Genomic DNA, 25,108 nt, shown 5'->3' with positions numbered 1-25,108 from the left:
TAAGATAATTTTCTAACTACTAATAGTTATATGACGTTGTAGTTGTGCCTAAATGAAAGCTCTGAAGAAATGATGATAAATAAAGGCCACAATCACAGAGAACTCACATTCAACCTTCTTTTTATTTTTTTGTGACAGAGACAGAGAGAGGGACAGATAGAGACAGACAGGAAGGGAGAGAGATGAGAAACATCAATTCTTTGTTGCGGCTTCTTAGTTGTTCATTGACTGCTTTCTCATGAGTGCCTTGACCAGGGGGTTACAGCGAGCAAGTGACCCCTTGCTCAACTCAGCAACCTTGGGCTCAAGCCAGTGATGTTTGGGCTCAAGCCAGCGACCATGGGGTCATGTCTATGATCCTGCGCTCAAGCTGGTGAGCCCATGCTCAAGCTGGCGACTTTGGGGTTCGAACCTGGGCCCTCTGCATCCCAGTCTGACAACTCTATCCACTGCACCACCACCTGGTCAGGCTCAACCTTCTTTTGCTAAAGTTTTCAAACAGCACCGTTTCAACATTACAATATATCAGAGAGATATTTCTTACCCCAATAAGCTTTTTAAAAGTGTAGTATAAATAATTATATAACTGAATAAAGAAATAAAAAAAGCTCATAAATTATTTATATTATCCAAAATTCACTTCCTGTCAGAGTAAAAATTAGAAAACTAAATATCCATTTGGTGGGATTAAATAAACTATTTTGTCCATTCTATGGAGTACTATACAGCCATTCAAAAGAATGAGAGCCTGACCAGGTGGTAATGCAGTGGATAAAGTGTTGACCTAGGATGCTGAGGACCCAGCTTTGAAACCCTGAGGTCACTAGCTTGAGCATGGGCTTATCAGCTTGTGCACAGGGTCCCCAGCTTGAGCATGGGATCATAGACATGAACCCATGGTTGCTGGCTTGAGCCCAAAGGCCGCTGGCTTGAAGCCCAAGGTCGCTGGCTTGAGCCCAAGGTTGCTGGCTTGAGCAAAGGGTCACTGGCTCAACTTGAACCCCCGGTCAACACACAGATGTGAAGCAGTCAATGAACTAAAGAGAGGCAACTATGAGCTGATGCTTCTCATGTTTCTCCCTTTCTGTCTCTCTCACTTACTAAAAAAAGAGAAAGAAAGAAAAGAATGAGAGAGACCTCTAAGTCTAGAAATGGAAAAACCTCCAAGATACCTTGTTATGGGAAATGAGTAAGCTGAACAACTCTTAGTGATTCTGCTTATGCAAAATATTTATGTGAATCTATACATATATTGCATTTAAATGCTTAGGGCAATATCTAGAACATATACCAAATTCTTAATACTGATTTAGTCTGGGAGGGCAAGTGAAGTAAGAGAGCTTTGGAAGGATTTTCACATCATGCTTTATATATGGCTTAAATGTTTTATAAGTTTGTATTCACATATCACTTATGAATAAAAAAAAGTCTTAACAAAGGAAGAAAGGATTAGATGATTCTATGAAGGGGAAAAAGCAAAAGATGAAAACGTGCTTGATAGACATTAAAGTCTAGTAATGTCAGAGCAAGAGGTTGATCAGACAGTCTTCTAGCCACCACACATTAACGTAGATAATTTTTAGTTCAACCATTAAAGATAGTAACAGAAAGAGCCACAAATATAAAAAATAAGGTTTCTGAAGTGGTACATCTACAACATAATCAAAATATGCAAGTCATCATATCTGAAACAACTGAGGGTTTAAAATGTATACTTTTTATGTCATCCTAGCAAACTAGGTGAACTGCATTTTCTTTTCTTTTTAAAGATTTTATTTATTGATTTTAGAGAGAAGACAGAGAGAAAGGGGAGAAGCATCAACTTGTAATAGTTGCTTCTCGCCTGACCAGGCGGTGGTGAGTGGATAGAGTGTTGGACTGGGGATGTGGAGGACCCAGGTTCGAGACTCTGAGGTCACCAGCTTGAGCGCGGGCTCCTCTGGTTTGAGCAAAGCTCACCAGCTTGGACCCAAGGTTGCTGGCTCTAGCAAGGTGTTACTCGATCTGCTGAAGGCCCACGGTCAAGGCACATATGAGAAAGCAATCAATGAACAACTAAGGTGTCGCAACAAAAAACTGATGATTGATGCTTCTTATCTCTCTCCGTTCCTGTCTGTCTGTCCCTGTCTATCCCTCTCTCTGACTCTCTGTCTCTGTCAAAAAAAAAGAAAGAAAAAAGAAAGCAAGCCTATGGCCCAGCATCACTATAGGATTAAAAACAAAACAAAACAAAAAAGATGCATTGCCAACTAGAGGACAAGACACCCAAAGGATGTTGATATTTATTCATGGAAGACTGCAAGCAGGTATAGGATGAGTCAGCAGGAGACTAGGGGACCTTGAGATTTAAAGTTACCTGCCCAAGAAGTAGGGAGGTAAAGACAAAAAACCCCAAGTGCTTCTGCATGCAGGCACCAAAAGTTTTTTAACTTTATTGAGATATAGTTTATATTTAATAAAATTGATTCATTTTCATTGTACATTTTGATAAATTTTGACAAATTTATACACCTGTGTAATCACCACCCTAAAGTTTTCATAACCCTAAAACTTAATTGTCTTGTGCCCCATCCCAGTCTACCTGCTCCCATACCTGGCCCAGCTAAACACTTCTCTGTCATACAGATTAGATCTCTCTTTCCTAGAATTTCATATAAATGGAGTGTGTGCTCTTCTGGTAAGGTTTCCTTTCACTCAGCATAATGTTTTCAAAGTTCACCCATGTTATACCATATGTCGGTATGTCATTCCTTTTTAAGGCCAAAGAATAGTCCTTTCTTTATCCATTCATCTGTTAATGGACATTTGGGTTGTTTCCAGTTTGGGATTATTATGACTAAATCTGCTGTGAACATGCAAGGCACCAGAGGCTTCTGTTTTTATTTTCATTTATTTATTTATTATTATCATTTTTTATTTTTCTGAAGTTAGAAGCAGGGAGGAAGACAGACTCCACATGTGTCCGACTGGGATCCACCTAGCACGCCCACCAGGGGGTGATGCTCTGCTCATCCGGGGCATTGCTCCATTGCGGCTGGAGCCATTCTAGTGTCTGAGGCGGAAGCCATGGAGCCATCCTCAGCGCCTGGGCCAACTTTGCTCCAATGGAGCCTTGGATGCGGGAGGAGAAGAGAGAGAGAGGGGAAGGAGAGGGGGAAGGGTGGAGAAGCAGATGGGTGCTTCTCCTCTGTGCCCTAACCAGGAATCGAAGCTGGACTTCCACATGCCGGGCCAACGCTTTTATTCCTGAGCCAATCCTCAGTGCACCACATACACTCAGTGCATACACTCAGTGCACCACAGCGCCAACCCTGACACTGGCCCGATGCACAATGTTTCGGAAAAGCAAATGCTTATTCAACAAGTTATATATTAAAGACCTACTATATACTAGGGATGTTTGGGCACAAGGATACAGTAATGACTAAGACAGTATAATCCCTCTTCTGAAAAACTTACAGTCTTCTGGAGGGGAGGGACTGCAGAAGGAGAGACAGACAAAAATAAACAAGATAATTTTAGATAGAATATGTAATAGAAAAAAAGTTAAAAGGGATATTATTAAGCCCCAATTGGATAGCTCAGTTGGTTAGAACACAGTACCAATGTGCTAAGGTTGTGGGTTTGATCCCCAGTTGAGGCACATACAAGAGTCAACTGGTGAATACACGAATGAGTGGAATAACAAATCAATGTCTCTCTTTCTCCCTTCTTCTCGCTCTAAAATCAATTAATGAAAAAATACTTTTTTGAAAAAGTAATATAATGTAGTAAGAAAGTAACTAGAGCCTGACCAGGCGGTGGCGCAGTGGATAGAGCATCACACTGGGATGCGGAAGGACCCAAGTTCGAGACCTCGAGGTCGCCAGCTTGAGCACGGGCTCATCTGGCTTGAGCAAAAAGCTCACCAGCTTGGACCCAAGGTCGCTGGCTTGAGCAAGGGGTTACTTGGTCTGCTGAAGGCCCGCAGTCAAGGCACATATGAGAAAGCAATCAATGAACAACTAAGGTGTTGCCACGAAAAACTGATGATTGATGCTTCTCATCTCTCTCCATTCCTGTGTCTATCCCTCTCTCTGACTCTCTCTCTGTGCCTGTAAAAAAAAAAAAAGAAAGTAACTAGAGACCTATCTGAGCTGAGATCTGAATGACACAGGAGACAGCCATGTAAATACCAGAAATCAAAGCATTGCAGGCAGAGCACTGCAAGTGCAAACAAAGGTCCTAGGAAGAGAATGAACTTCTACTGAAGGAGCAGAAAAAAGGGCAGTGTGATAGGAACGCAGGGAACCAGGTGAAGGGAGGTAGAAGATGAGTCTAGAGAGGCAGATAGAATCGAGCCAAACAGGAGTTTGTAGGCCATAATAAGTAGTTTCGGTTTTACTACAGGGTATTAAAGCAGGAGAATAAAATCACCAGATTTGCATTTCAGAAAGATCACTCTTGCTGGATAGAGATCTGTAAAGGGAGAGAGTGGAAGCAGATCGGTTAGGTGCACTATGCACTAACTACTGCATGACGCAGGTGCTGACGTTTTGGACTACGGAGAAAGCAAAGGAAAGATGAGAAATGGGACTGGTTTCAAAATATCTTCAAAATAGAATCAACAGCTCTTGCTAATGGACTAGATGTAGTAGGTAGAAAAAAAGAATCTAGGGTAATTCTTAGGTGTTTGGCTTAGGCAATGAGGTGGGTGACTACCATTTACTGAGATGGAGGAAAAATAGGTTTGGGAGTGTGGGGAGAATGAAGAGTTTTATTTTAGTCATGTTAAACCTGTGGTGTCGATTGAACATCCAAATGCAGATGTCAAACAGGCACTTGGCTATATGGGTCTGGAGCTAAAAGGAAAAGTCAGTGCTGGATATGCAGTACACAGGAGTATCTAAAACTAAGAAGTAGATTAAAGATATTGATCGAGCCTGACCAGTCGGTGGCGCAGTGGATAGAGCGTCGGGACTGGGATGCAGAGGACCTGGGTTCAAGACCCTGAGGTCGCCAGCTTGAGTGCGGGCTCATCTAGTTTGAGGAAAAGCCCACCAGCTTGAACCCAAGGTCGCTGGCTCCAGCAAGGGGTTACTAGGTCTGCTGAAGGCCCGCGGTCAAGGCACATATGAGAAAGCAATCAATGAACAACTAAGGTGTTGCAACGCGCAATGAAAAACTAATTGATGCTTCTCATCTCTCTCCGTTCCTGATTGTCCCTGTCTATCCCTCTCTCTGACTCACTCTCTGTCTCTGTAAAAAATAAATAAATTAATTAAAAAAAAGATATTGATCGACTTACAACCTATATAACTTACGACCATTTGACTTTACGACCACAAGACCACAATCGCTAGCCACGACTGCTTCGCGTCTGGCAGCACAAGCATTGCCCAGCTGGGTGTACGACAGTGCAGACCAGCTTCTGGCAGCACTACCATCTCTGAGTGCACCATTTCAACTGTTATCCCAGTCTCGGTACAGCAATTTGTGTTTTGTGTCTTGGATATTTTTCATCAAACCCCTCCCAAGATGTCTACCAAGAGAAAATTGTCTTGTCTATGCCTCAGCCTGCCAAGAAGGAAAGAAAGGCTATCGATCTTAACACGAAAATGAGTGCGGGCTCATCCGACTTGAGCATGGGTTCACCAGCTTGAGTGCAGGGGTGCTGGCTTGAGCATGGGATCATAGATATGACCCCATGGTCGCTGGTTTGAGCCCAAGGTCACTGGCTTGAGCAAGGGGCCACTCGCTCTGCTGTAACCCCCTGGTCAAGGCACATATGAGAAAGCAATCAAGTACGAATGAACAAGTACGAAGGAGGAAAGAAAGTGAAAGAAAGTGAATGTGATCATACATGTTTATGAAAAAACCAACTCCGGTAACCCCAACTGCTGCCTCAGATGACGACATCACGATCTGCAGCCAAGCACCAGCGGCCAATAAAATGTTTCATACATGTTTATATATTTTGATATGTTTTGCAATTGGGAAAATGTTTCCTATGGTATTTTTTACACCTGTATTTTGTATTTTTGTATGCACCTGTAGTTTGTAATTTTGTATGTTTTGCAAATATTAAACCAGCTGTACTGGTAATGCAGTGTTTTACTTAAACCTGACAAATGTAAAAATAAGAAACAAAATGGTGCAGAGATTATACAAATGGCATAAAATGAACAAAGAAAATTATGATATATAATAATAATTAAAGAAAATTATGATAAAATATGACTTAAAAGATTTTTATAACATCATTTCACAGTACTGTACATACAGCCTACTCAACTTAACGATCAAATTGTGTTACGACCAGTCTATCGGAACCAATCATGGTCGTAAGTCAAACACTAGCTGTATACAATTTTGCTTCTGGAAGTAGTATACACATATCTTCGTAGTGAATCAGGATCGCACCAGATACACAGGACTCCAAGAATAGTTTTACTTGGAATCGGGGACAGGGGAGTAGGGAGGAATACATTTTACAACTGAACACACACACACACATAAAAGAGTAAAATGAATTTATACAATTTTTCAAGATTAAACGAGATTTCAAAGAAATTTTGTGTTTGCAGCAGGCAGTCTTTGGACTCTACAAGACCCCCAGTGATACACTTTCACCTGTCTCTTGGACTATTTCAGAAAAAAAGACAGGCATCAGAATACACAACAGTTAATCAGCAAATAGTTAATATTTAGACTGGACCACTGTGCCTTCAACTGAGATTATGAAAAGACAGAGCAGTACAGTTGTTAAGGAAATGGACTCGCATACAAACTTCAGAGTCAAGCAGACCCAGGTTCAAATCCGTCCCTTACTGCTTCTAGCTGTGGAGACAGAACCTCTCACAGGGAGTTAAATGGCAAAGTCTGTGCAATGCACTTAAGCACTGCACTGCCTCTGATTAAACATTAACCCCAGATATTTTCGCCCTCCAGCGTTCCATTGTCTAAAGAGATTTGAAGGGCATAAATGTATAAAAGGATAATAACATAAGTTACATATGAAAAATGCTGAACATGGTTGGTCTGACTGGTCAGGAAAACACTGAAATTTGGGTTGAAGAAGATTGATACAGAGAAAAAGTACAGTTTTTAGCTTTATTTTGTTTTATTTTTTATTTGAAAGGGAATAGCTAAAGAAAAGAAGGTAAAATCCACGTAGAGAGGATACAAACTACCATTTACTGAGAACTGTCAGAACCATTGCCTCTCAACTTCTTAGAGGTATAATTACCATGCTATACAATTCATCCACTTAAGTGTACAATTCAATGGTATTACTGTATTCAGAGTTGTGTGACTTCACTATCCAGTTCTGAACATTTCATCATCCCCTAAAGCAGGGGTCCCCAAACTTTTTACACAGGGGGCCAGTTCACTGTCCCTCAGACCATTGGAGGGCCAGACTACAAAAAAAACTATGAACAAATCCCTGTGCACACTGCATATATCTTATTTTAAAGTAAAAAAACAAAACGGGAACAAATACAATATTTAAAATAAAGAACAAGTAAATTTAAATCAACAAACTGACCAGTATTTCAATGGGAACTATGGGCCTGCTTTTGGCTAATGAGATGGTCAATGTCCGGTTCCATATTTGTCACTGCTAGCCGTAACAAGTGATATGACATGCTTCTGGAGCCGTGACACGTGCGTCCCGCATCACCAGAAGTAGTGCTGTATGTGACCACCAATGAAAGAAGTGCCCCTTCTGGAAGTGCGGCAGGGGCCGGATAAATGTCCTCAGAGAGCCACATGTGGCCCGAGGGCCGTAGTTTGGGGACCCCTGCCCTAAAAGAATCCCGTACTTGGCCTGACCTGTGGTGGCGCAGTGGATAAAGCGTTGACCTGGAAATGCTGAGGTCGCCGGCTCGAAACCCTGGGCTTGCCTGGTCAAGGCACATATGGGAGTTGATGCTTCCAGCTCCTCCCCCTTCTCTCTCTCTGTCTCTCCTCTCTCTCTCTCTGTCTCTCCCTCTCCTCTCTAAAATGAATAAATAAAAAAAAATTAAAAAAAAAAAAAAAAAAAAGAATCCCGTACTTATTTGCTAGCAGTCACTCACTATTTCCCTCTATCCCACAAGTCTTAGGCAACCACTTAGCTGCTTTCTGTCTCTGTGAATTTGCTTATTCTGGACATTTCATATAAATAGAATTGTAAAATATGTAACTAGAGGCTTCTTTCACTTAGCATGTTTTCAAAGTTCACCCACGATGTAGCATGAATCAGTACTTCATTCTATCTGATTGCCAAATAGTATTCTGAGTAAAAATACCACATTTTAATCCATTAGTTGGACACCTGTGTTGTTTCGAATTTTTAGCTCTAATGAGTAATGCTGCTAGGAACATTCATGAATAAGTTTCTATATGGACATATGTTTTCATTTCTCTTAGCTATACACCCAGAAGTGGTATATACCTAAAAGAAAGGGTTAAACTCTGTTTCATCTTTTGAGAACTACCAGACTGTTAAGAGTCAATACAATGAACTCTTCTACATATTCAAATGATGGTAAATAATTTCCAACTAACATCTTAAAGAAACACCTGAAATTACTTTCATTTCTCATACTTTCAATTAGTTCAATAATTTTTAAGTTTGTAGTAAAATGTCTGTAGTAAAAGGTGAGCATGAAAAAACAAAGAGTGCACGAAAAGGCAGGAAAAGGAGACCGTTAGATCTTTATTTGCTCTTTGAAAACGCTGAAAAGCTTCATGGAACAAACTAGATACAAAAGCCAAAATTACAGTTATTTAAGAGAAAAGAAGTGCCAAATACCATTAAGTGTACCCATCTATTGAGGTTGGGTGTGTATAAATGGAAAGTTATAAAACCAAGTGAAAATTTTCATCAACTCTTCCATTTTTTCAGATTAACTTTGGAAAAGACTCTTTCTGTATCTTCCACCCTCTTTCACGGTCCATTGTCAAACACATTGTCTCTTAACTACATTAGCCAAATAATTGTGATTCATGGTCCAAAACAGCTTCATCACCAAGCAGCAGAAAATCTGCATTTTCAATAAGCATTACAATGGCCTGAGGAGCCATTATCTTGCAACACTATTGTTCTTCTACGGTTCCATGGTCCAATATGATAACCACTGATCACATGTGGTTTCTAAGTACTTAAAATGAGACTAGGGCCCTGGCCGGTTGGCTCAGTGGTAGAGCGTCGGCCTGGCGTGCAGAGGTCCCGGGTTTGATTCCTGGCCAGTGCACAAAGGAGAAGCGCCCATCTGCTTCTCCACCCCTCCCCCTCTCCTTCCTCTCTGTCTCTCTCTTCTCCTCCTGCAGCCAAGGCTTCATTGGAGCAAAGATGGCCCGGGTGCTGGGGATGGCTCCTCGGCCTCTGCCCAGGCACTAGAGTGGCTCTGGTCGCAACAGAGCGACGCCCCGGAGGGGCAGAGCATCGCCCCCTGGTGGGCGTGCCGGGTGGATCCCGGTCGGGCGCATGCGGGAGTCTGTCTGTCTCTCCCCATTTCCGGCTTCAGAAAAATATGGGGGGGGGGGAGTGACTAGTGCAACTGAAAAACTACATTTTAAATTTTTATTTAACTTTAATGAATTTAAATTTAAAAACTACACCAGTGAAAAGTTCTTTTATACTGATTACATTTACTTTTGATAAAGTTGGTAAATAAAATATATTTTTAAAATTTCATGTTTCTATACCTGTTTTTAATATGGTTATTAGAAAATTTAAAAGTACATATGCCAGAAAATATGCTAAAAGCCAATTAACTGTACACATTAAATGAATGAATTTAAATGAGTATATGGCAGGGGTCTCAAACTCAACTCAGCATGTGGGCTCCAGAGCAAGATCACAGCCCATCGGCGGGCCGCACTAGGTCTACAAAAGGCAACTGTTACGCAACACTTTTCTCACTGCAGTTGAAAACAAAAAAAAAATCAGTATAACAAGCACAATCGTACATGCAGTTTACTCAGTGTCACAAAACGACCAGAAACTGTAGTTCGCATCACAACTGCTGTTAACTAAGCTAATATCTAGCTAGGATGCTAGAGAAATGAAAAATACAAGTAGGCCCCTAGGCTTACTTAATTTTATCCAAAATATTTTGAACTTCGTGGATTAGTCTGCGGGCCGCACAAAATTGTTCGGTGGGCTGCATGCGGCCTGCGGGCCGCGAGTTTGAGACCCCTGGTGTATAGTATGAAAATCACATCTCAATGAAGCTGTTTTTTACATTTTATTTCTTTCTGACAGTGATAGTTTCTCCATTTCTGAAGTTACCATGAGTTAGTTATAGTAATAATGAGAAAGGAAGAAAAAAATATCAAATTTATGTCCTGTTTGTATAATAGCCTTTGTGATAGACCTATTTATAAAACAAGACAAGTAAAATTCTACAGTTAATGAAAAAAGAGAATCATCTACTAAAAAAATTAACTTCACTAATTAGGACTGACAGTTATCAGAGCATTAAAAACTATTCTGGCCCTGGTTGGTTGGCTTAGTGGCGTCAGCCCAGTGTATGAATTTCATGGGTTTGACTGCTGATCAGGGCACACAGGAGAAATAACCATCTACTTCTCCACCCCTCCCTCTCCCCCTTCTCTTTTTCTCTCTCTCTTCCCCTCCCACAGCCATGGAATGATTGGTTCAAGCACATTGGCCCCAGGCACTGAGGATGGCTCCATGGAGCTTCCACTTCAGGTGCTAAAAATAGCTCAGTGGTAAGCACCGCCCCAGATGGGCAGAGCATTGGTCACAGATGGAGGTTGCCAGGTAAATCCCGGTCAAGGTGCATGTGGGAGTCTATCTCTCCTCCTTTCACTTGGAAGAAAAGAAAAATATGCAAATAAATAAATAAACTATTCTGTGTGAGGATGAAATAGAAAAATGGGGTAAGAAGACAAAATGAAATATGTTAAGGCAGGACTACAGTGAAGAGCACCAAGAAAGGTCCAGAACAACTAGTAAACGTCTAGTAAATGTTCAATAAATAGTAAATGAAAAAATAGAAGAATAGATGGATGAATGAATAAACTTGAAATAGATAAAAAAAATAAAAAGGAAGGATATTGGAAAAGAAAAAAGGCATTTAAGAACTTTTTTAAAAGCCTCTACTATACAATTATAAAAGCTACTGAAACTGAGTTCAACTTACCTAACAGCAGATCACCCCCTCTGGGGAAGTTTACCACCAAGGATAAGGAACATGGTAAACAGACTCGGGATAGAATCAACAGAAAAGGATCCCAGACACTAGCCTATCTGTCAGATTCCCAGTATTTTGTGGAATGTGCTATGAAGTACACACACACCATTAAAATCCAGAGGCATTTTTGGTAAAAGCTTTGGTAGTTTATCAAAGGATCATGAAGCAATAAGGGATGTGAAAAAGTGCTTTTTGATTATTTCAAGACCATGAATCACCAACAAGACTAAAGCAGGAAAAGGCTACTCCCTCTATCTCTGTACTATTCGAGAAATCAATTGTACTCTTATAAATGTGTCTTAGTACAGGCAGGAAAACCAGCTCAGTTTAAAGTGTACGGCAACCAAGACAAACTTAATGTTACACGTGTCCCTCTGAGAAGGAAAAAGAAATGTTCATTGCATAAGGAATTCTCTGGAGTCATAACTTATCAAATTACTTATGCCATTTATATAGTAAGAACTTCACAAAATGCAGCACCAGTAATTGTAATTTCATAAGCAGAGTATTAACACTGGCTGACAACATCCTTTATCATTTATTAATGGCAACAATAGGCTCTGACAGGAAGTTTTCACTTAACACCAGGAATTGCCTTTGGAGAAAGCTAGGTTCAATTCAAGGAAAAGAGATTACAAAAAAAAAAAGTAAAAAAACTTTCAATAGAGTATGAAAATCATTGCTTGTTAAAGTGAACACAGGAAAATATTTGGGACATAAAGAGCAAGAGGTCCGTGTGGCCAGATGGGGCAACCTACAAGGAAGTAGATGTCAGGTCACTAACCAGGGGCAGGGAGTCATACATATCACACAGACTCTTGTGACCACTGGAAGGACTTTGGATTTTACTTTAAATTAAATAAGAAAAGGTACTTCATTATCTTCTCATCTGCTACATCTGGGAGGTAATATTCTCTTAAAAGTAAACTTCTGAAACTGTGGAATCTTTCTGTATTTTGTTTTGTGCTGCCCTGACAAGATACCCAGATAAAGCCTAGAGGCCGCTGGAAACCCAGCTCTACTGCTCACAAAAATGAGGGGATATTTCAAAATGAATATGAAGTGATAAAATGTCCCCTAATTTTTGTGAGCAGTTGTATATATAACCTGGAAATGTAGTTTGGGAGAACAAACACAAGTCTATTTAAATAAAAGGACCGCAACCACCACATCCTTGGGAGAGGAAAGAACAACTATTTTGCACATGGAGAAACAGAGGTACAAAGAAAAGACTTCTCAATGTTTTTAAAGGCATCCTGAAAGTGAAATGAGGAGAAAACTAAATGACTACTCCAAATGTCTGAATCCACAAGAAAATGCAGCCTTCTGTGGCACTATGGAAAAAGCTAACAAGAATATGCACCTATCCACGCATGCTGCAAATGGCCTTTCCAGTCTTCCTGAATCATTACCAGCTAGAAGCAGCGGTCATTGGGACTTGGACATGAGCTGCAAAGTATAGAATGGTGACAACAATTCCAGTGCCATGAGGACTTTTCCTGGATGTGGACTTTTCCTGGACTCCTGCTCCCTGTGACAACTCCTAACAGACTGAACTGTGGTTGGGTTGCATTTTTCAGGAATTTGGCATGGTGATAGGACCAACTTGGACTTGGTGAACATGTTAAGGACACTACTCTTCTATGGATTCTTGCTGTATTGGCCAAGAGTTTGCTTAAAGGCTTTTAATCACTGTAAAAAAATTAGAAGACTGGATAAAGAAGGTGGGGCACATATACACCATGGTATACTATTCAGCTAGAAGAAATGATGACATCGGATCACTTACAGCATAATGGTGGAATCTTGATAACATTATGTGGAGTGAAATAAGTGAATCAGAAAAAAACAAGAACTGCAGGATTCCATACATTGGTGGGACATAAAAACGAGACTAAGAGACATGGATAGGCGTGGGGTGGTTATGGGGTGGGGGTGGGGGGTAGGAGGAGGGGAGGAGGGAGAGGGGGAGGGGAGGGGGAGGGGTACAAAGAAAACTGGATACAGGGTGACGGAGGACGATCTCTCTTTGGGTGATGGGTATGCAACAGAACTAAATGACAAGATAACCTGAAAATGTTTTCTTTGAATATATGTACCCTGATTTATTGATGTCACCCTATTAAAATAAAATTTTATTTATAAAAAAAAAAGAAAGAATATGCATTGCTGAATAAGAGGGAGGGATGAACACTACTTTGAGAAAACACAACAATAAGACATTCTCACCCAGACCAGGTCTGTTCATGCTCCACTGCAAATGAAAACTTCATTGTCCAAATGAAAACTTAAAAACCCAAATCAAGCTCTATCCAAGGGTATTTACAGGCGTACTGCTGCTGGAAGGCATACTGTAGCAGTTCACTGAGGGATAAAGAGAAACACTGACCTGTAATGCCCATCAATCTTTCCAGTGCCGAGACTCCATATAAACTCTTATTTCTGGTTATTGCATAATTTGTGATCTACACTAAAGTTTAGATTTCTGAACATCATGCAGATATGGGAGGTTGGGTGTGGTAAGGCATGGAAAAATTATGTATTTTAAAATTCATTACTGAAATTGTAAGAAAACAATAAAGGCATGCCTCATTTTATTGTGCTTTAATTTACTGCCCTTTGCAGATACTGCACTTTATACAAACTGAAGGTAAGATTCTCCGGCGCTCTATCCACTACACCACCGCCTCATCAAGTGATGGTCAGCATTTTTTAGCAATCAAGTATTTTTAATTAAGGTAAGTACATTATTTTAGACAATGCTATCTCACACTTAATAGACTATAGTGTAAGCATAACTTTTATATCACCAGGAAACCAAAACATTTGTGTGACCTGCTTTACTGCAATATTCACTTTATTGCAGTGATCTGGACAGAACTCACAATATCTCTGAGGTGTGCCTGTAGTATTAAAAAAATTCTTGGAGAGCCTGACTAGGCGGTGGTGCAGTGGATAGAGCGTTGGCCTGTGACGCTGAGATCCCGGGTTCAAAACTCCGAGGTTGCCAGCTTGAGTGTGGGCTCATCCAGCTTGAGCGCAGGGTTGCTGGCTTGAAGACCAAGGTCGCTGGCCTGAACCCAAGGTCACTGGCTTGAGCAAGGTGTCACTGAGTCAGCTGGAGCCGCCCATCAAGGCACATATGAGAAAGCAATCAATGAACAACTCAAGTGTCTCAGCAAGTTGATGTTTCTCATCTCTCTCCATTCCTGTCTGTCTGTCCCTGTTTGTCCCTTTCTCTCTCTTTCTCTCTCTCTCTCTCTCTCTCTCATTTCTCCCACTAAAAACAAAAAAAATTCTTGGAGAGAAAAACACCCAAAATCCACTGTCTTAAAACAATGGCTTCACTTTTGTATTATCTTCTAGTCTTGGCCCATATTCATATATATTTTAAAGAGGTAATGTGCATAAGACTTTGACCCATCATAAACATGTTCCCACATTTCTACAGTCTTCATAATTACTAGTTTTAATTGCTGCTTAAGATGCCACTGGATTGATGAAACAATTTTCTAAAATTTTTTGGGAAAATTGTGACAAATTTACATAATAGCATCACTGCCATCTAAAAATGTATCGTCCTAGTCCCTCCCAAAAAGTTCCAGTGTCTAACACAGAAGAGGAACAAGAATAATAATATATTTACCCACTTATTCAACAATATAATGAGTGCCTAATAAGTGTCTGGCACTGATCCAGGCACTGGAGATAGAGCAGTGAATGGAACACAAAAATCCCTAATCTTACCTCTAGTGGGGGGAGAGAGACAATAAATAAAAACCAAACAACAATCAAACATGAAGAGAAATTATTAGAGAAACTTAGTCTATAAAGGGCCAGATAGTAAATATTTGGGGTTTTGCAGGCCATAGGAGTCTCTGTTGTAACTACTCAACTCTGCCATTGTAAGGTGAAAGCCACAGACAATGGTGTGGACCAATGGACGTGTGCCAATAAAGCTTTATTTACAAATGCTGGCTAAGAGTCAGACTTGATTTGCTGATCCTGTTCTATGTGGCTCAAAAGGACCATACAAATAGTGTTAAGAAATTCAGGGAAGATACACGTGCTATCGTCAACTGGAAAAAACCACTGAGTTTTCCTCCACAATGACTCATATTTGCCATTTCCTTTCCACTTCCATTGCCACAGCCCTGAATCAGACTTTTATTACCTTTCACTTTTGCACATTTCTCTGCTTTGCACATGCTGTTCCATCAACCTGAATCCCTTTCCTCTAATTTACCACATATTAAAATCTTCTCTGTGAAATTCAGCCCCACTGACATAAATTAGAAATTAAGGGATTACTATTTATATATATTTTAGAAGGGATAATGATATTGTTGTTATGTATTTTTAAAAGTGTCCCTATCTTGGCCCTGACCAGGTAGCTCATTTGGCTGAAACATCACCTTGACATGCCAAGGTTGCGGGTTTAATCCCTGGTCAAGGCACATAAAGACTCAACCAAGGAATGCACAAATAAATGGAACAACAAATCAATCTCTCTCTCTCTCTCTCTCTCCCCCCTTCCTCTTTTTCTGTTATTTAAAAAAAATAAAAAATGGGCCCTGGCCAGTTGGCTCAGTGGTAGAGTGCTGGCCTAGAGTGTGGATGTCCCAGGTTCAATTCCTGGTCAGGGCACACAGAAGAAGCACCCATCTGCCTCTCCACTCTTCCTCCTTTCCTTTCTCTCTATCTCTCTCTTCCCTTCTTGCAGCCAAGGCACCATTGGAGAAAAGTTAGTTCGGGTGCTGAGGATGGCTTCATGGCCTCTGCCTCAGGTGCTAGAATGGCTCTGGTTGCAACGGAGCAACACCCCCAGATGGGCAGAGCATCACCCCCTACTGGGCTTGCCAGGTGGATCCTGGTAGGGCGCATGCAAGAATCTGTCTCTTTGTCTTCCCGCTTCTCACTTCAGAAAAAAAAAATGTGTCAGCCCTGGGCAGTTAGCTGAATCAGAGCGTAGTCCCAAAACACCAAGGTTGTGGGTTTGATCCTCGGTCAGAATATATACAGGATTTTTTCCCCCAAGTTCACGTGTCCAGCGAGCTGGACTCTAGTTGTCTCCTTGCAGCCTCAGTGTGAGTGGCTGGAGTCATGACAGGACAGGTGTTTAGAAAGTTTCCTCCCCTCTTTGACCAAGTATTAGTTGAAAGGAGTGCTGAGGAAACTGTAACCAAAGGAGGCATTATGCTTCCAGAAAAATCTCAAGGAAAAGTATTGCAAGCAATAGTAGTAGCTGTTGGAGCAGGCTCCAAAGGAAAGGGTGGAGAGATTCAACCAGTTAGTGTGAAAGTTGGAGATAAAGTTCTTCTTCCAGAATATGGAGGCACCAAAGTGGTTCTAGACGACAAGGATTATTTCTTATTTAGAGACAGTGATATTCTTGGAAAGTATGTAGACTGAAATAAATCACTGTTGAAATGGCATCGTGTGAAGCTGCCCATTCCATTGAAGCTCTGAAATAATTTCTGTGTCACTTTTATAATAAACTAATGATACCAAAAAAATATATATACAGAAGTCAACCAATGAATGCATGGATAGGTGGAACAACAAATCAATGTTTCTCTCTCTCTCTTTACCTTCCTCTCTCTCTAAAACCAATAAAAAAAAAAGCCTGGGGCCACAACTTCTGGTGGCGCAGTGGATAAAGTGTCGACCTGGAGCGCTGGGGTCGCCGGTTCAAAGCCCTGGGCTTGCCTGATCAAGGCACATATGGAAGTTGATGCTTTCTGCTCCTCTCCCCTTCTCTCTCCCTATCTCTCTCTTCTCAAACATGAATAAATAATAAAATAAAAATAATTTTTAAAAAAAGCCTGGGTGTAAAAGTGGAGGAAATAGAAAACAGATGATACAACCTTGAGCTGATAATAAAGCTAGGTGGCCCTAGCCAAATAGTTCAGTTAGTTAAAGCATCATCCCAAAGTGCAGAGGTTGCCAGTTCGATCTCCCAGTCAGGGTAAATACAGGAACAGAGACATTCTTGTCTCTCCTGCTCTCTCCCTTCCTCTCTCTAAAATCAATTTTAGCCCTGCCAGTTGGCTCAGTTAGTAGAGCGTCAGTGGGGTGAGTGGATGTTCCGGGTTCAATTCCCAGTCAAGGCACACAGGAGGAGCGCCCATCTGCTTCTCTACCCTTCCCCCTCTCCTTCCTCTCTATCTTTCTCTTCCCCTCCCACAGTCAAGGCTCCACTGGAGCAAAGTTGGCCCAGGCGCTGAGGATGGTTCCATGGCCTCTGCCTCAGGTGCTAGAATGGCTCCGGTTGCAACAGAACAATGCCCCAGATGGGCAGAGCATCGCCCCATGGTGGGCATGCCGGGTGGATTCCGGTCGGGTGCATGCAGGAGTCTGTCTCTCTGCCTCCCCACTTCTCATTTCAGAAAAATACAAAAATAAATAAATAAAATAAGTTCATAGGGATTTATTAGCCATTTTCTTAATTTTTGTATATTTAAATTTTTTCCACAACAAAAGTTGAAGACAAAAATTCTAGTCCCAATGCCAGACTCTACAGAGGAATTAACAGCCTTTTCTTCTGTACTATCTCAGCACATACCTCTATTTCTTACCGATTTCAATCTGCTTTGTATTGCTGTTAGCTGTTTACACCAAGAGTGCACTCTAACAACAGGCCTAGCCCTGGCCTAGTAGCTCAGTAGGATAGAGAATCCTCCCAATATACCAAGGTTGTAGGTTCAATCCCCAGTCAGAGCACATACTTGAATCAACCAATGAATGCATAAATAAGTGGAACAATAAATTAACGTTTTTGTTTTTGTTTTCTCCCTTCCTCCCTTCATCTCTCTCTAAAAATCAATTTTTAAAAATTTAAGGACAGGCCTGTAACATTCATCTTTGTAGTTTTCCCAGTATACTTTATTTTTTTAATTTTTCTTTTATTAATTTTTTAGAGAGGAGAGAGAGAAGGGGGAGGGAGGAGCAGAAAGCATCAACTCCCATATGTGCATTGACCAGACAAGCCCAGGGTTTTGAACCGGCGACCTCAGCATTCCAGGTTGATGCTTTATCCACTGCACCATCACAGGTCAGGCAACCCAGTATACTTTATATATAATTGACATCTGATATTGTTTGTTAAAATTTTTAAATTGGATCTATTTTTTTTCCATTTTTTTATTCATTTTTTTTTTTTAGAAAGGAGAGAGAGGGAGAGAAAGAGAGAGAGAGGAGAGAGACAGAGGGGGGGGGGAGCAGAAAGCATCAACTCCCATATGTGCCTTGACCAGGCAAGCCCAGGGTTTTGAACCAGCAACCTCAGCATTTCCAGGTCGACGTTTTATCCACTGCGCCACCACAGGTCAGGCTAAATTGGATCTAAACCAAAGAGATTAGAGGGAAAAACAATAATAGGAACACCTTTCATTCCCCCCTCCCTGGAGTAGGGGGATGCAAAGGGCTAGATTTTTGTTCCTAAAAAGGAGATGGCATTATTATTTTCCACTACTGACTTTGAGGCCACCAATATTTTAAGCATCCTCATCATCCTGATGGAATCAGTGCGGTTATCAAGGCTTAAGAGTCTCAGTAGAATCATGTGTCTGTCCTATTCATTATTCATCTATTACTCAGCTGTACTACAAATCCTCTCTTTAACATAAAAGAAATCAATGATACTAATTACACGTGTAGCCTAGGTTGGTTTCACTTGAGAGATCAAGGAAGTTCCAATCAAGTAGCTCTGATTTCAAATTTTAAATGTCCTAAGTGTCTCCAAAAGACTAACAAACTCACATTGTTATAATTGGCAAAAAGTCCTTTTGGTCTGTATTATACAAAATAAGGCCCTGGCTGGTGGCCCAGTGGACAGAGCATCAACCCAGCGTAGGTTGTCCCAGGTTCGATTCCCAGTTAGGGCACACAGGAGAAGTGACTATCTGCTTCTCTCCCCCCTTTTCTCCCTCTTCCCCTCCCACAGCCAGTGGCTCAACTGGTTCGATCATGGCCCCAGGCACCAAGGATAGCTCCAGTGGGGAACATTAACCACAGACACCAAAAATAGCTTGTTACTCGAGCATTGGCCCCAGATGGGTTTGCTAGGTGGATCCCAGTCAGGGAACATATGGGAGTCTGCCTCACTATTTCCACTCTTCTCACCTAAAAAAATAAAAATAAAAACTGTTTCTGAAAAAATGGACAGCTTTTTAGAGAATAAAGCTTAACCGTGCCAAGTGTAAATACACAGAACCCTGACTGGAAGGAAGAAAGAGCAGTCATTTCTGGACCTACACTAACAAGACAGCACACACTGGTAAGACTCAGCTCTCTCTCTAGTGATCATCTATCTCATAGCTTTGTCTATCAGCTCCAACTCCAATCCTACCTTTGGACTTGAGCACATGTCCTGTGTCTTCAATTGCCTGGTAAGCAATTTTACTGTACACAAAAACATTTATTTCCCAGACAAAACCAACCAACACCTCCCACAACACGTTTCTAATTTCCCTGTCCTCTTAGATGACACCTCTGGTTTATTGAGTGCTCCTCTGCCTCATTCAATCGACTTTTCCTTTAAAGCCTCTCACTCTCCACTCCTATTCTGAGTCCAGTCTCCTATGCCTTCATGATCAAACAACCAAATCAGGAAATAACTCAGCTGGTCCGAGCACATCAGCCTCAGGCGCTAAAAATAACTCTGTACTCAAGCATCAGCCCCAGATGGGGTTGCCAGGTGGATCCCCATTGGGATGCATGCGGGTGTCTGCCTCACTATCTCCCCTCCTCTCACCTATAATAAAAAATATGACTAAGGGTTATTCCAAATTGGAGGACATAAAGAGATATGACAACTATCTCTTCAAAACAGTGGTGACCTCAGCATTCCAGGTTGACGTGTTATCCACTGCAACACCATAGGCCAGACCCAAAATTACAATTTTATTGAGAGAATGAGGTAATGGTGAAGAAAAACCAAATGATCTTCCACGTTTGGAATTCACCGAATAACATCAAAAGATTGTTTTTGAAACAAGCCTTGTAGAAAAACTTGACTCTCTAAAATATATGTATAATTTTGATTAAAAATAGACTGGCCTGGGCCTTGGCTAGTTAGCTCAGTGGTAGAGCGTTGGCCTGGCGTGTGGAAGTCATGGGTTCAATTCCCAGCCAGGACACACAGGAGAAGCGCCCATCTGTTTCTCCACCCTTCCCCTTCTCCTTCCTTTCTGTCTCTCTCTTCCCCTCCTGCAGCCAAGGCTCCATTGGAGCAAAGTTGACCCAGGCACTGAGGATGGGCGATGAGGATGGCTTCATGGCTTCCGCCTCAGGCATTAGAATGGCACCAGCCGCAACTGAACAACGCCCCAGATGGGCAGAGCATCACACCCTGGTGGGCATGCCGGGTGGATGCTGGTCTGGCACATGAGGGAGTCTGTCTGACTGCCTCCCCGCTTCTAACTTTGGGGGGGGGGGGAAATTGCCTGGCCTGTGGTGGCACAGTGGATAGAGTCAACCTGGAACACTGAGGTTGCCAGTTCAAAACCTGAGGCTTACCTAGTCAAGGCACATACAACAAGTAGTCAGTGAACAGCTAGCGTGAAGCAATTATGAGTTGATACTTCTTGTTCCCCTGACCTCTCTCTCTCCTCACTATAAAATCAATCAATAAAATCTTAAAAATAAATAAATAGATACAACAGGAAAAAAAAACTATGAGGGGAAAGTGGACTACTTAAATAACAAAACCAGGGAGGAAAATAATCAAACACTAAAACTTAAAATAAGACCAAAATGCAATTTAAAAGAGCAAGCATATGCGTTCTAGAGGTAACACTAACTATGAATACTTGAAATTCAGTATCTTATGAGTATTGAGTATATTTCATATTAAAATTGCAGATAGTATCCCTCCTTCACAATTTACACTCCAAAATCATATCACCTTTTTATCTAATGAGAGGCCAGGTATTTCTCAACCCATTGACTTGAAGTCCAGGGTTACAGTAAATTAATATGAATGAGAATTTAATTATAATAATGTATCACCTATATTCACGTGGAAACTTTCAATGAGGAACATAAAACTTAGATTTTACCGTAATCCTCAAAGCAATGCTAAACAGTAAGACAATGAAAGAAATGGAAAGTGAGTAATTTGCCTACTTTCATTTGAAAACCAGAATTAAGATAGGAATCCCCAGAGTAGTATTCTGGTTGCCTTCCTCTAAACACACAAGCTTTGGGAAAACAGATGCCACTTTCTGTGCATAGGTTATCGCTGTAGCTCAAAGAATCCCAATCTGAGCAGAGACAGACTGTTTAGGAGGCTCGATCTTGATAATTATGCCTTCTGTCCTGGCAAAAGAAGTTAGTAAATTCATGAATCAACATCAATGGCATTTCTATAGTGCTCTAAGACTTATAAAGCATCTATAAATTGTTTCATCTGTTCTTCCTGACAACCCTGAATAGTCAGCTGGACAGTTATTTTTATTTCTTTCTATTCTAAAGAGAAGATTGAAGCTGAAAGGGTAACCCCAAATCACAGAGTTTCTGTTAAAGGATTTAATTCTCTGGCTCTAAGTCCAGTGTTCAGTCCACTCTCCCAGTACATCTGGGCAATCAGAAGTCTGTAAAGATTAATCATTTGTTAATTTTTAAAGTCCAGATTATAGATGGCAACATGTGAAACTGTTGTCTTACTTTTTAGGTCTTTTCCTAAAACAAACAAAGAGTCAAACACAGGACATGAAAGCACTCTAGTGGGCTATAATAACTATAATAAAAACAGTCAGTCTCAATAAAATAATGGTGGTGCTAATGCCTCTAGGGTGCTTTCTGGATTGTCACAATGATCAGGGATTTCACTGACAGTGGTGAAAAAAACAAGAATACCAGATATTGTACAGTCTACAATTCTTTTAAGTCCTGAACAATTAAGAAATGACTAGCTTCCTACAGGATTTCCACATTCTTGTAAGTGAAAACATTCCATCCAGTGGCAGAACCAGGTTTCGTAGGGCCTAAAGTTTATACAAGCTGGAGGGTCCTCCATAAGAAAAAGCACACAAAATTACAATTACAAAAATTAGGTCTAGGATTTAAAATATCAAATATTGCGCCCTGGCTGGTTGGCTCAGTGGTAGAGCGTCGACCTGGCGCAGAAGTCCTGGGTTCGATTTCCGGCCAGGGCACACAGGAGAAGCGCCCATCTGCTTCTCCACTCCTCCCCCTCTCCTTCCTCTCTGTCTCTCTCTTCCCCTCCCGCAGGGAGGCTCCATTGGAGCAAAGGATGGCCCGGACGCTGGGGATGGCTCCTTGGCCTCTGCCCCAGGTGCTAGAGTGGCTCTGGTCACAGCAGAGCGATGCCCCGGAGGGGCAGAGCATCACCCCCTGGTGGGCGGAGGGTCACTCCCTGGTGGGCATGCCAGGTGGATCCCGGTCGGGTGCATGCGGGAGTCTGTTTGACTGTCTCTCCCTGTTTCCAGCTTCAGAAAAATACAAAAAAAAAAAAAAGAAAGAAAGTCAGAGAGCAAAATGAAGAATAAAGGCAAAAATAAGTAAAAATATCAAATATTTAGGAATACATCTAAAGATGTACAATAGTTCTATGCTAAAAAATAAAAAATCAATTAGAGAAGATCTAAATAGAGGGATATACCACATCCATGAATTGGAAGACTTATTTTTTTAAAAAAGATTTTATTTATTGGGCACTGGCTGGTGGCTCTGTGGATGAGCATCAGCCTAGCATATGGATGTCCAAGTTTGATTACTGTTCAGGGCACACAGAAGTGACCATCTGCTTCTCTCTCCCTTCTCTCTCTCTTCTCCTCCCACAGCCAGTGGCTTGATTGGTTCCACCATGGTCTCAGGCGCTGAAGATAGCTAGGTTGGTCCAAGTGTCAGCCTCAGGCACTAAAAATAGCTCAACTGATTCAAGCAGCGACCCCAGAAAGGGTTGCTGGGTGGGTCCCAGTCATAGTGCATGCGGGAGTCTGCCTCACTATCTCCCCTCCTCTCACTAAAGAGAAGTAATCAATAAATAACTAAAATGCTGCAACTATGAGACAATGCTTCTCATCTCTCTCCCTTCCTCTCCTTCTCTCTCTCTCTTAAAAAAAGAATCATTTCCGGTTTAAAACCCTGGGCCTGCCTGGTCAAGGCACATATGGGAGTTGATGCTTCCTGCTCCTCCCTCCTTTCTCTCTCTCTCTCTCTCTCTCTCCTCTAAAATGAATAAATAAAAATTAAAAAAATTAAAAAAAGAATCAGAACCCTATAAGATTAAAATTTTAAAAAAAAATCATTCTTCTTAAAAAAAAATCATTTTCTCCAGACTAATCCAGAGTCAATGTAATTCTAATAAAATTCTCAAAATATTTTTTAAAAAGTTGAAAAGCTGATTCTAAAATTTCTTTAAAATGCAAGGAGCAAAGATTAGTCAAGGCAATCATGAAGAAGCACAAAGTTGAAGACTCAGACCACCAGGGAACAGGCTTATTACAAAGATATAGTAATAGAGATAGGGGCACATTAGTTATCTTTAGTGGAGGGGAAAGGTAGTAATTAAAGGGAGCAAGGTAATGTTTTGGGGTGTTGGTATGTTCTGTTTCCTGATATGGGTGTTAGTTATGTAGGTATGTTCAATTTGCAAAAATTCATCAACTATACTTATTTTATGTACTTTTCTAACCCCATGGTCACTGGCTTGAGCCCAAAGGTTGCTGGCTTGAAGCCCAAGGTCGCTGGCTTGAGCAAGGGGTCACTTGGTCTGCTGTAGCCCCCTGGTCAAGGCACATATGAGAAAGCAATCAATAAACAACTAAGATGCCACAATAAAGAACTGATGCTTCTCATCTCTCTCCCTTCCTGTCTGTCTGTCCCTATCTGTCCCTCTCTCTGACTCTCTATGTCTCTGTCAAAAACAACCACAACAAAACCCTAAGAATTAGGTACAGGGCCATGGAAGTAGCCTATGCACATTAGTTTCATAATAAATCTGCCTTTGGTTCTGCTGGACACATAATGTAAATAAATAAAAATGTATGTAAATAAAAAGCAGTGTATATGTAATTATCTAAGGCTGGAATCAAATATACTGAAACCAAACTACATTTTTCACCATTTAACATACACTAAATTTTCCAAAAAGTGGCCAATGAGTAAATAAAGGAAAGACTATATTTTGATTTGTATAGAACTTGATGAAGATTTATTCACCATTCTAGAAAATCACACACCGATGGCATTGCTACATATCATCTGGGTCATCCACCCAATATACCTGTATCAGTCTCTATTTATGGGTGTGATGTTCACAGAGATAAGTTATGTGTACCTATAAGCACCTAAGGGCTATAGCAGTGATCTCCAACCTTTTTACACTTGGGGACCAGTGAAAATAGGAGGATTATTTCAGGGGCTGCTAAGGCAGAAATAAAAACCATTGTTAGTATTTTGTGCATTATCTTTTAATTATAATACAATAAAATAAAAATTCTCTAAAATAACCAGATGAACAGTAAAAAATATACATATATTAATAGAATACAACTGAAATTTCTAGAGAGCAATATTTAATTCGAGTAAAGCTAGTATAAAATCTGCTGTTGCTTTTTCACAACACTTGATAACTGAGGCTGCAGTTTTGCTTCCAAGAGACGAAACGCTATGTAGACAACCATCTGGTTTCTCTGTTTGATTTTTATAAAAATGATGGAGCCAAAAAAGTCTCCTCACACAAGTAGGTGGTAGAAAATATGATTAAAAATTTAATAGCTTGGTGCCTGACCCAAGGAGGCACAGTGGATAAGAGCGCCAACCTGGAGTGCTAAGGCTGCTCAAAAGCCCGGGCTTGTCCGATCAGGGCACACAAGAGAAGCAACTACGAGTTGATGCTTCCTGCTCCTCCCCACCACCTTTCTCTCTCTCCTCTCTCTAACATCAATAAA

General features: G+C 41.0%; 1 protein-coding gene and 1 pseudogene across 1 annotated transcript in view; one reads left to right on the top strand and one right to left on the bottom strand.

Moving 5' to 3' along the window:
- Positions 1–25,108, bottom strand: part of PACS1 (phosphofurin acidic cluster sorting protein 1) — a 131,667-nt gene that overhangs the window by 83,399 nt on the left and 23,160 nt on the right. The gene's annotated exons all lie outside the window — the stretch shown is intronic.
- On the top strand, positions 16,285–16,651 carry LOC136318950 (10 kDa heat shock protein, mitochondrial pseudogene; annotated as a pseudogene).

Source organism: Saccopteryx bilineata, chromosome 1, assembly GCF_036850765.1.
Source record: "Saccopteryx bilineata isolate mSacBil1 chromosome 1, mSacBil1_pri_phased_curated, whole genome shotgun sequence".
Taxonomy (NCBI): domain Eukaryota; kingdom Metazoa; phylum Chordata; class Mammalia; order Chiroptera; family Emballonuridae; genus Saccopteryx; species Saccopteryx bilineata.
The sequence above is the reverse complement of the archived record's forward strand: the minus strand, read 5'-3'. Positions and strand labels throughout refer to the sequence as shown.